The following is a 7,630-nucleotide window of genomic DNA, read 5'->3' on the forward strand; positions in this document are numbered from 1 at the left end:
AGCTTCAACCCTTCAACCTGTGTTGTGTGTTGGCCTATACGAAGATGGATTATGTTTGTCTCCTGATGGCCTCAAAGACCCTAGCTGAATCTGCTAGCTTTAAGCTCACCTTCCCTATTAGAGCCTTTTGTACATTGGGATGAGCACTTCTCCAGATCAGTTGATCGACTAGCTTTCTTCAATTTCCTTGAATTTACATTTTGTGGCAACATTCTTCAACCTAATGAGGAAATTATTCACTGTCTCATTGGGCTCTGGAATTCATATTGTTTGATTCTGTGGTTAGCTCTAGGTTCCAGGTTAGAGAATTTCTCAAATATATTCTCTGAATCATCCCTTTCCGTCTCAGCAAGCTCCCAGCTGTCTTTGTGCCCCATCCAGAGGAGGATATAACTAACCTTTTCCTCCTGTGTGGTCCCTTTGAGGAAGTTTTTGAATGCCAAGTTGCACTTCTGCCAAAAGTTCTTGAAGGTTTCTACAATGTCATTGGCTTCCAGTCCAAGACCAGCTGCAATGCTGCTGCTATGGTGGTAGCCATTTCTTTCTGCTCTGATCAAGTAATGATTTATTTTTTCTTTAAGCAATTTTCAAGCGTTTGTGGAGATTTAAAACCACCAGTATGACTTAGTTTTCGACATCAGCCATGCTGCCACTATGTTGTTTCCCCTTTTTAAGTGAAAGGACACAATAAAGCACTTGGGAGATGCGATATACATCTAACTTACTTGGTTTAATTACACCATGTTTTCTGCTGCGCAGAACAATACATTAATATGTCTGTGCGCATGCCCCGCTTATCAGTGTGATATGGCCATTACAGTATTAATGCTCCTAGCAATAAAATAGTCATGGGCATCTTTAATATATAACAGGATGTTATGGTAAAATTGTACAAGACATTGGTGAGGCCAAATTTGGAATATTGTGTGCAGTTTTGGTCACCAAACTACAGGAAAGATATTGTTATGGGTTATATTTTATATTATATATAAATGTCTTTAAAAGAGATAGATTGTGGGGGTTTTAGTGTAGGTCACTTCACAAACAGATACGTACAGTTCACATCTCATTTAAAATGCAAGAGCTTTGCTGAAGCCAGACATTCAGGCTACAGTGGCTTTGAAAAAGACAATGGAACTGCTTTGGAAGGAACTTCAGAAGTAAGTGTAAATGGAACAATCTACAGGCAGAAGCTGATAAGATCTTTCAAGGATTGGGTTTGGAGCCCTCCAAAAAGTTCTGGTTTTTACAAGCAGAGAGAAAGGAAAGAACAAACAGGATTTCTCTTAGAGAGAGGGAGAGAAGTGAGTTCTGAAGTAGCTTTTGAAGCTGCAACATGGCAAGCTGGCAGCTTGTTGAAAACCCCATTTTGAAGATGGGTTGTGAGTTCTGAGTTCAGCCCGTTCAAAACCCTTGTAGTCCTTACAAGAGGAAATGGCTGGCTAGAGTGTTACTCCTGAAATAAGGGAAACAATAAGAAGTATGTCATGACCTGGAAGAAGAGGTTATCATTTGGAAAACCCATGATGGGGAAAGTTTCTTCAGCAAGAGACTGAAGTGACTGATTGGAGGAAATCAGTTTGAGTGTGATCAACGAGCAACAAATCTCTCTCTAAAACCAACAAGAACCTTCCTGAGCGGTCACCATTCACCTTTAAGCACCAAAGCCTGCTGAAAATTCATAAATGTTAAATTCTGTGCACAGTATAAGAATTGCCTGATACTTGTGAACTTGGAGAAATGAATGCTTGGACTACTAAAGCAAAGAACTTTCCTGAACATGTACACATTACATACACATGTGCTTAGAATTAGAAGGGGGTTAAGTTAATAGTAATAAGTTAAAGTTTGATCCTGTTTTTATGTTTAAAGAAAATTAAAAGCAACTTTTGTTTAAGTAACCATTGTCTTGATGAATTTCTATTTTTGCTGGGTTTTGGAGTCCTCTGGGCTTGTAACAATATCAATAAGATAGAAAGAGTGCAGAGAAGATTTACTAGGATGTTGCCTGGAATTTGGCAACTGAGTTACAAGGGAAGGCTAGGACTTTATTTCCTGCCTGGCGTGTAGAAGAATAAGGGGAGATTTGATTTTTACAATTACAAAGGGTACAGAGTAAACTGAGGTTAGATGAAATACAAACAAGAGGACATGGGTTCAGGGTGAAAGGGGAGAAGTTTAGGGGGAACATTAGGGGGAACTTCTTCATACAGAGAGTCATGGGAGTGTGGAATGAACTTCAAGCTGAAGTGGAGAAAGAAGGATCAATTTTAACATTTAAGTATTTGGACAGGTACATGGATGGGAGAGGGATGGAGGGCCATGGAATGGGTGCAGGTCAGTGGGATTAAGCAAAAAATATGGTTTGGCATAGACTAGAAGGGCTGAAGAGGCCTTTTTCTGTACTGTTATGTTCTATGCTTCTAATCTCTTTGTAGAAGGTAGTTAACATGTCAGGAAGGGAGGCATTGTTATCTCTGACCTGCAAGGTTGTCTCGTCATCAGTTATGGTTTGAATACCCTGCTACATGTGCCTTGTGTTACCAGTGTCACATGGGTGTCTTTGGATTTCAGATTTATTGTCAGAGTACAGAATTACCATTTATTGGTGGTGCCAAAAAAAATTGTACATAATGTACGGATGTAAACAAATAAACAATTGTGCAATACAGAGAGGAGAGAAAAAAAAACAATAAGGTGTACAAGTAAGAGACTTAAATGAGTCCCTAATTGAGTTTGTTGTTGAGTCTGATGGTGGAGGGGTAGCAACTGTTCCTGAACCTGGTGGTGAGAGTCTTGTGGCACCGATACCGTGTTCTGGGTGGTGTGAATCCTTGATGATTGCTGGTGCTCTCTGATGGCAGTGTTCCTGTAGATGTTCTTTGTGCATACAAAAAATAAATATTGTTCATATGGGAGTCTCGGATGGTCAGTATGAGCAGTTCCTTTGGTTGTTCAGCATCCTCCCTGCCCGTGGGAAGAGGTAATTCCTCATTGGTGCTGGCTCTGATACTCCTGTATCTCTTTACCGACAGGAGCAGCTGAAAGTTGGTGTGTGCAGGATGGAAAGGGTCCTCAATGAATTTGCATGCCCTCGATTGTGGGGTGGGGGTGCAGGGTGGGAGGGAGACTCCAGTGATCCTCTCTGCCACTCTTCACACTGTGAATTGACCTCTGATTCATTTCTCTGCAGCAACCATGCCACACAGTGATGCAGATGGCCAGGACACTCTCAAAAGAACTTCTAGATCAAGGGTGTCAAACTCAAATTCACGGAGGGCCAAAATTAAAAACTTAGACTAAGTCGAGGGCCGAACTAAATATTTATTGAAAATTTTCAACAACATCTGCATGTTTTCTCTTCTTTCAACATATGTAACGTTAAACTTTTTCTTATTAAAATAAATGTTTAATAATAGTTTTGGATAAACTCTTTCCAGAAGCATTAACAAATGAGAAATAAAATATTCAATAAATAATATTTCTCTATAGAGGATTTGTCAAATGTTGCTAGTGTGCTGTCGAATAGTAAAATCTGAGGGCTATTGAGAATGTGGGAGAATAACATGATTCCTGAAACAATCAAATGGGTGACTGATTGTGGGCATGAACTCTAGCAGGGTTATTTGCCATGCCCTTTTTCCATTGGTACAGATATCCTTTGATTTACACACTTTTCAAGTTTTATGCCTAATGAGCTTGTATCCAGGTGCAGGACCATTTTTAACCAGGAATATATTTATCACTGTGACATGAAACTATTGGAAGATCGTTTTATCCTGAGATTAAAGTTCATAATACTTACTCAGGCCTGTGTGCGGGAGGGCGGGGTTTGCGGGGGATCGGGTTGGACAACAACAGTGCGGGGGCATCGGCTCTCGCTGCAGGGCGGCATCTCGGCGGATCTGCGGCCCCGTCATTGTGACTCGCGGGTCGGCCTGCGGCAGGGAGGGGGAGTGGGCAACGGTCCTGGCGAGGTCAGGCCCCCCCTGAGTTTCTGCCGGACCCGCCTTGACCTGCTGAGTTTCTCCCGGACCCCCCTCGACCTGCTGAGTTTCTGCCGGACCCCCGTTGACCTGCTGAGTTTCTCCAGGACCCCCCTTGACCTGCTGAGTTTCTCCCGGACCTCCCTTGACCTGCTGAGTTTCTCCTGGACCCCCCTTGACCTGCTGAGTTTCTCCCGGACCCCTTCCCCTTGACCTTCTGAGTTTCTCCCGGACCCCTCCCTCTTGACCTGGTGAGTTTCTCTCGGACCCCCCTTTGACCTGCTGAGTTTCTCCCGGATCCCCCTTTGACCTGCTGAGTTTCTCCCGGACCCCCTTTGACCTGCTGAGTTTCTCCCTTCTGGTGTTTTTACGAGAACCACAGACTTTCGCTCATACATTGATGAGGGGGATCAAGGGCCAAACATTGTCAGGTACCTCTCTGCTGGATAAAGAATACAGTTTAACCCACTGAGTTTCTCCAGTGTTGGGTTTTCACGAGGTAGAGTCAAAGGGCCGAAGGGCCTGTTTCTGATCTGTAATGTTCTACGGACCCTGCTCTTCTTTCCGTGCCGGTGTCCCAGGACCTTTCCAGGGCAGTCTCCGCGCTCAGGACCACGCTGGGATCCCGGTCAGTGGTGGAGGAGCAGGTGAGCGCAGCTAATCCCGATCCAGCCCACACCACTCCCGAGATTGGCGGGGGGTTCCACCCTACCTGCCCGACCAGCCTCGCTCTCCACGTGTACTCCGGGCACCCGCCGCTGGTCTGGTGGGAAGGCGCAGGGCGGCCTGCGGCCGACGCCCCCATCGCCCGGCGGGGAGCCCCAATCTTCCCTCCGGCGTCCCGACTCCATCTGCAGCTCCAAGAAACGCTGTGCCACTGGGGTTCCGGGCGCTGGGAAGCGGCCTTGGCTTCCCCTGACACCGGCCAGGCCGCGCTGCGGTGGGGGGGGGTGGGCGGGGGGACATGACAGCGTGTTTATAAAACCACCCACCACTACTTTTCAAGGACCAGGATTTTTCTCTCTCTCTCTCACCCTGGGACACAGTGGTTACTGTGCATGCGCTACACTGGCGCGGCGGCCAGCGGGCCACCTCTAATACATCTTTGATATGATCTTGCGGGCCAAATATAATTATATCGCAGGCCAAATTTGGCCTGTGGGCCAGAGTTTGACATGTGTGTTCTAGATGGTTGACAAGTTGGTGGCTGGTAGCCAGTAGCCTTGACTGCTTCACAAGAGCAGGTGTAGGCCATCAACACGTCAGGTCTGCTCTGTCATTTTTATCACTCCACCCCACTCCTCAGCATTCTTCCTGTAACCCTTGGTGCCCTGATTAATCAAATACCTGTCAATTTCAGCCTTAAATACTCCCAACAACCTCATTTCCACTGCTGCCTGTACAACAAGTTCTACGGACTCACGACCCTCTGGCTAAAGAAATTTCTCCGCATTTCTGTTTTAAATTAACACCCTTTTATCCTGAAATTGTGACCTCTTATCCTAAACTCCTCTACCATGGGAAACAACTTTATCACATCTACTCTGTCCAGGCTTTTCAGCATTTGAAATGACTCTGAGGTCCCCCCTCATCCTTTTGAACTCCAACGAGTACAGTCCAAGAGCCGACAAATGTTCCTCATGTGCTAACCCTTTCATTCCTGATATCATCTAGTAAATTTTCTCTGAACCCTCTCCAATGCTATCACATCCTTTATCAAATAAGGTGCCCAAATTGCACTTCAAGTGAGGTCTCACTAGCAACCTATAGAGTCTCAACATTCTATCCCTGCTCTTGGATGCTTTCCCTCTAGAAATGAATGTCAACACTGTATTCGCCTTCTTCACTACCAACTCAAACTAGAGATCAACCTTTAGGGTATCCTGTATGAGGACTCACAAGTCCCTTTGCACCTCCGAATTTTTAATTTTCTCCCCATGTAAATAATAGTCTATTTCTTCTACCAAAGTGCATGACTGTCCACTTCCCAACATTGTATTTCATCGGACATCTCTTTGCCCGTTCTCCTAATCTATCCAAGTCTCTCTCCAGCCTTTCTGTGACCTCAGCTCTACCATCTATTTTGGTATCATTCACAAATTTAGACAAAGCCATCTATTCCATTATCCAAATCGTTTATATACAACATAAAAAGAAGCAGCCCCAACACCTGCAGAACACTATTAGTAATAGGCAGGGAACCCGAATAGGATCTCCTTATTCCCATTCTCTGTTTCCTGCCTATTAACCAATGGTCTATGCCTGCTAGAATACTTGCTGTAATTCCATGAGCTCTCGTCTTGTTGAGCAGCCTCGTGGGCGGCACCTTGTCAAAGGCCTTTTGAAAGTCCAAGTACACAACATCCACTGCTTCTCTCCTGTCTATCCTGTTTGTTACCTCCTCAAAAAATTGAAGTATATCAGACTAATAGGTCTATAGTTTCTTTTTTACTACCTCCTTCCCTTCTTATACAGCGGAGTGACATTCACGATTCTCCAGTCCTCTGGAAATACAGTCACTGTTGTGCCTCCCTGATATATGGTCAGAAACAATGCTTGTAGACCAGAACAGAAAAAAAATCACTCCAACTCAAAGCTAGATTCCACATTACAGCACAGAAACAGGCCTCTTCGGCCCTTCTAGACTGTGCCAATCTCTGTGTCTGTGTGGGTTTTCTCTGGGGGCTCTGGTTTCCTCACACTGTTCAAAATGTGCCAGGGGTGTAGGTTGGGCAGGAAGGACTCGTGGCCTGAAATGGCCTGTTACTGTGCTGGTCTAAATTAGTCCCATTGACCTGCACCCAGTCTATAGCCCTCCATGCCTCTCCCATCCATGTACTTGTCCAAATACCTCTTAAATGTTAAAATTGAGCCCATATTCACCACTTTAGCTGGAAGCTCATTAAACACTCCCATCATCTCTGTGTGGAAAAACTTCTCCCCTCATGTTCTCCCTTTCATCCTTAACCCATGTCCTCTGGTTTGTATCTCACCTACCCTCAGTGGAAAAAGCCTATTTACATTTACTCTAATTTTCAATATCTCTATCAAATCTCCCCTCATTCTTCTCCATTCCAGGGAATAAAGTCCTAACTATTTTTTTTTTTGCCTTTCCCTGTAATTCCTGAAGTCCTGGTAGCATCCTAGTAAATCTTCTCTGCACTCTTTCTATCTGATAGATATCTTTCCTGTAGTTAGGTGACAAAACTGCACATAATACTGCAAATATGGCCTCACCAGTGTCTTATAAAACTTTAATGTGAGATCCCAACTCATGTACTCAGTATTTTGATTTATGAAGGCCAATATGCCAAAAGCTCTCTTTACAGCTCTATCTACCTGTGACACCACTTTCAGGGAATTATGTATCTGTATTCTCGATCCCTCTGTTCTACCACACTCCTCAGTGCCCTACCATTTACCATGTGTGCCCTTTCTTGGTTTGTTCTTCCAAAATGCAACACCTCACATTTGTCTGCATTATATTCTATCTGCCATTTTCCAGCCCATTTTCTCAGCTGGTCCAGATCCCTCTGCAAGTTTTGAAAACATTCTTCACTGTCCACGCCACCTCCAACCTTGGTGTAATCTGCAAATTTGATGATCCAATTTACCACATTAAGACAGCAAGCACTTCCTCCTCT

At 44.5% G+C, this 7,630-nt stretch overlaps 1 long non-coding RNA gene across 1 annotated transcript in view; it reads left to right on the forward strand.

Annotated features, from left to right (window-relative positions):
- The window catches only part of LOC138761476 (uncharacterized), an 81,612-nt gene extending 78,238 nt beyond the window's left edge, over nucleotides 1-3,374 (forward strand). Inside the window, exon 4 of the long non-coding RNA XR_011356342.1 lies at nucleotides 3,194-3,374. This is a non-coding gene — a long non-coding RNA (uncharacterized lncRNA). The remainder of the gene's footprint in view (nucleotides 1-3,193) is intronic.
- Nucleotides 3,375-7,630: the final 4,256 nt, after the last annotated feature.

The sequence above is a fragment of the Narcine bancroftii genome, chromosome 4 (genome assembly GCF_036971445.1).
Source record: "Narcine bancroftii isolate sNarBan1 chromosome 4, sNarBan1.hap1, whole genome shotgun sequence".
NCBI lineage: Eukaryota > Metazoa > Chordata > Chondrichthyes > Torpediniformes > Narcinidae > Narcine > Narcine bancroftii.